The 4,629-nt window shown below is 37.2% G+C and overlaps 1 pseudogene; it reads right to left on the bottom strand.

Moving 5' to 3' along the window:
- Positions 1 to 1,035: 1,035 nt before the first annotated feature.
- Positions 1,036 to 4,132, bottom strand: LOC120876118 (annotated as a pseudogene).
- Between the last annotated feature and the right edge of the window lie 497 nt (positions 4,133 to 4,629).

Genomic DNA, 4,629 nt, shown 5'->3' with positions numbered 1-4,629 from the left:
GCCTATTTATTTCTTAGTAACCTGTATTTCATTAATAAAAGAAATAAGAATGACATATATTATTGGTGTATTTCTTAAAAATTGTATCACCCAATATATCTGGTATTGAGCTCTGTAATTCATGTCTGAAGCTAATGGATTATGAGTTATGCTAAGCTTAACACATGGAAGGCACAACCTGGATCTCAGTAGAAAGCTATGAAATACTACAAGCAAAAAAAGAGATGGGGATACTAAAAAATAGCAGAGGTATTACCAGATATTCTAAATGATCTGGGAAGATTAATGGATCATCTTTATGAAAATATAATTCCAAACAAAGTTGTTCCATTTGATATAATAAACCAATCTGGAAAATAATTAAGACGGTTATTTTTCTGTATATATACCTTGCTCATTCAGATTATTTTTATAAATTTAGCCTTTTTATGATTAATACTTTTAACTCTGAAGTGTCATTCTACTTTGATAATAACATGCTAAGCGATATTTAAAAGATAATATATGTAAGCAATATTACATAAACAAAACGAAAATGCGTGCTTCAGATATCAAGATTGGTGATCTTTGTGTAGAGAGAAATGAACAAAAGGTTTAATGCCGTATTACTCACATTATTTCTCAAAATCTGTAATGTGTCCTATTAATTCTGAAAAATATTATGGTATTTGAGAAACATTAGAAAATCTTACACTGTCTAATTGTACAGTATTTGCTACACTTTAACTTATCACAGAGACCAAAAATCTATAGTCCCCGGAGAGACAATGTTACACCCCCATACTATACATTATTTCATAAGAAATTATGATAATCTTAAAATTACTTTTAGAACAAAATATATACTTTGAATTACTAAATGATGAAATTCTTAAAATTCATATTTTGATCGTTAAGTATCCAAATCGTAAATACTTTCGAAATGCCCAGGTTACTAATTCTGAGTAGAAATTTAATACAGTTAAATAATCATACAAGACTTTCCTGGAAAGAGCAATTCTTCTTTGAAAATAGATAGTATATTTCCCTGCTGGTTCACTTTCTTTTTCTGATCCAGACCTTTTTCATGGCATTTTTCACCTCACCATTTCTCAGAGTATAGATTAGAGGGTTCAACGTAGGGGTGATAATGGTATAAAACACAGTCAAGTATTTATCAATAGGTAGGCTGCCGTCTATGGAGTCACACAGAGTCGGACACGACTGAAGTGACTTAGCAAAGTATAGTCAGCAAAAACAAGACTGGGAGACCACTGTGGCTCAGATCATGAACCCCTTATTGCCAAATTCAGGCTTAAATTGAAGAAAGTAGGGAAAACCACTAGACCATTCAGGTATGACCTAAATCAAATCCCCTTTGATTATACAGTGGAAGTGAGAAATAGATTTAAGGTACTAGATCTGATAGACTGCCTGATGAAGTATGGATGGAGGTTCATGACATTGCACAGGAGACAGGGATCAAGACCATCCCCATGGAAAAGAAATGCAAAAAAACAGAATGGCTTTCTGAAAAGAAGATAAGTGAAAAGCAAAGGACTAAAGGAAAGATATAAGCATCTGAATGCAGAGTTCCAAAGAACAGCAAGGAGAGATAAGAAAGACTTCCTCAGTTATCAATGCAAAGAAATAGAGGAAAACAACAGAATGGGAAGGCTAGAGATTGCTTAAAGAAAATTAAAGATACCAAGGGACTATTTCATGCAAAGATGGGCTCAAAAAAGGACAGAAATAGTATGGACCTAACAGAAGAAGATATTAAGAAGAGGTGGCAAGAACAATAATCACTGAGATAATCACGATGGTATGATCACTCACCTAGAGCCAGACATCCTGGAATGTGAAGTCAAGTGGGCCTTAGAAAGCATCACTACTAACAAAGTTAGTGGAAGTGATGGAATTCCAGTTGAGCTATTTCAAATCCTAGAAGATAATGCTGTGAAAGTGCTGCACTCAATATGCCAGCAAATTTGGAAAACTCAGCAGTGGCCACAGAACTGGAAAAGGTCAGTTTTCATTCCAATCCGAAAGAAAGGCAATGCCAAAGAATGCTCAAACTACTGCACAATTGTATTCATCTCACATGCTAGTAAAATAATGCTCAAATTCTCCCAGACAGGCTTCAGCAATAGGTGGACCGTGAACTTCCAGACGTTCAAGCTGTTTTTAGAAAAGGCAGAGGAACCAGAGATCAAATTGCCAACATCCACTGGATCATCGAAAAAGCAAGAGTTCCAGAAAAAACATCTATTTCTGCTTTATTGACTATGCCAAAGCCTTTGACTGTGTGGATCACAAAGAAATGTGGAAAATTCTGAAAGAGATGGAAATACCAGACCACCTGACCTGCCTCTTGAGAAACTTGTACGAAGGTCAGGAAGCAACAGTTAGAACTAGACATGGAACAACAGACTGGGTCCAAATAGAAAAAGGAGTATGTCAAAGCTGTATATTGTCACCCTGCTTATTTAACTTATATGCAGAGTACATCATGAGAAACGCTGGGCTGGAAGAAACACAAGCTGAAATCAAGATTGCTGGGAGAAATATCAATAACCTCAGATATGCAGAGGACACCACCCTTATGGCAGAAAATGAAAAGAACTAAAAAGCCTCTTAATGAAAGTAAAAGAGGAGAGTGAAAAAGTTGGCTTAAAGCTCAACATTCAGAAAACGAAGATCAGGGCTTCCGGTCCATCACTTCCTGGGAAATAGATGGGGAAACAGTGGAAACAGTGTCAGACTTTATTTTTGGGGGCTCCAAAATTACTGCAGATGGTGACTGCAGCTATGAAATTAAAAGACGCTTACTTCTTGGAAGAAAAGTTATGACCAACCTAGATAGCATATTGAAAAGCAGAGACATTACTTTGCCAACAAAAGTCCATCTAGTCAAGGCTATGGTTTTTCCAGTGGTCGTGTATTGATGTGAGAGTGAGAGTTGGACTGTGAAGAAAGCTGAGCACCGAATAATTGATGCTTTTGAACTGTGGTGCTGGAGAAGACTCTTGAGAGTCCCTTGGACTGCAAGGAGATCCAACCAGTCCATTCTGAAGGAGATCAGTCTTGGGTGTTCTTTGGAAGGAATGATGCTAAAGCTGAAGCTCCAGTACTTTGGCCAACTCATGCGAAGAGTTGACTCATTGGAAAAGACTCTGATGCTGGGAGGGACTGGGGACAGGAGGAAAAGGGGATGACAGAGGATGAGATGGCTGAATGGCATCTTTGACTCGATGGACGTGAGTTTGAGTGAACTCCTGGATTTGGTGATGGACACGGAGGCCTGGCGTGCTGCAATTCATGGGATCACAAAGAGTTGGACACGACTGAGCGACTGAACTGAGCTGAACTGAAAGTACAGAGGGGTCTCACATAAAAGTACAGGGCACAAAGAAGAGGACCACCACAGTAATGTGGGAGCCATAGGTGGACAAGGCTTTGTGCCTCCTTTCCTGACTAACATTTTTTAGGGAGCACAGAATGATCCCATAGGAGATGAGTAAGAGTGTAAAGATGACTGCGGAGATTGTCCCATCACTGGCCAGCACTGTGAGGATAGTAATGTAGGTGTCAGTGCAGGCAAGTTTTATCAAGGGGTACATCAGAAGAAGTGGGCAATGACATTGGGGTCACAATAGGGAAGGTTGTAAACAAAGAGAGGATGAAGTACCCCATGCAAAAACCCACCAACCAAAGTAAGTAGCAGCAACAGAATACAAACTTGTTTATTCATGATTATCAAATAATGCAAGGGTTTGGAGATTGCCATATAATTGTCATAGGCCACGACCACCCGGAGTATTATATCAGCATCACCAAATAAGTGCCCTATAAAAAGTTGTATCATGCAAGCTTGGAAGGAAATGATTTTCTTTTCACACAGCAAGTCTATAATCATGTTTGGAGTGACTATTGTAGAATAAACACCATCAAGAAATGATAAGTAGCCAAGAAAGAAATACTTAGGGAAATGCAGAGTTAGATTGAACACCACAGTGAAGACAATGAGTAGATTGCCCATCATTGTTGCCATGTAGATGAGCAAGAAGACAACAAATAATGTTCTCTGACCCTGGACACTCTGAGTGAGCCCCAAGAGGACAAATTTAGTTATATTATTCCTTTGTTCCATAGGTTCTTCTGTAGTTCTTATTTCAGAGTTCGGGGGAAAATTACCTTCAAATGCAGTTATTACTAGAGGATTTCTGAAGTCTTAAGTTAAATTGCTTATTCATTCAAACAATGACCCTTAACGTTTGTTATGATGCAATCCTGTCAGATATTATAAGGCTGATCAAAACATTGTCTTGATCTCAAAAATCTTACAGAGTGGAAAATAATTGAGATTTATATACATGGGAAAAAGGACACAGTATTAAATAAAATAGGTGCCACAACTAGCTTTCCATCTGGAAACTAATGAAATAGCAAAGATAGTTAATATTTTATATAAAATAAAAACAATAAAATTTTAGTTAAAATGTAAAGCAAGATTTTCTTTATTTTATATTCACTTTATTAAAGATATGATTGTCTCCATTCCAGAGGTAGAAGAATCTTCCTAACCAGTCACTGAAATTGCAAATTGATATATTTGACAGTTTGATATTTCTGTTTTGGATTTAGGAA

Source organism: Oryx dammah, unplaced genomic scaffold (genome assembly GCF_014754425.2).
Source record: "Oryx dammah isolate SB20612 unplaced genomic scaffold, SCBI_Odam_1.1 HiC_scaffold_17, whole genome shotgun sequence".
NCBI classification, from domain to species: domain Eukaryota; kingdom Metazoa; phylum Chordata; class Mammalia; order Artiodactyla; family Bovidae; genus Oryx; species Oryx dammah.
The sequence above is the reverse complement of the archived record's forward strand: the minus strand, read 5'-3'. Positions and strand labels throughout refer to the sequence as shown.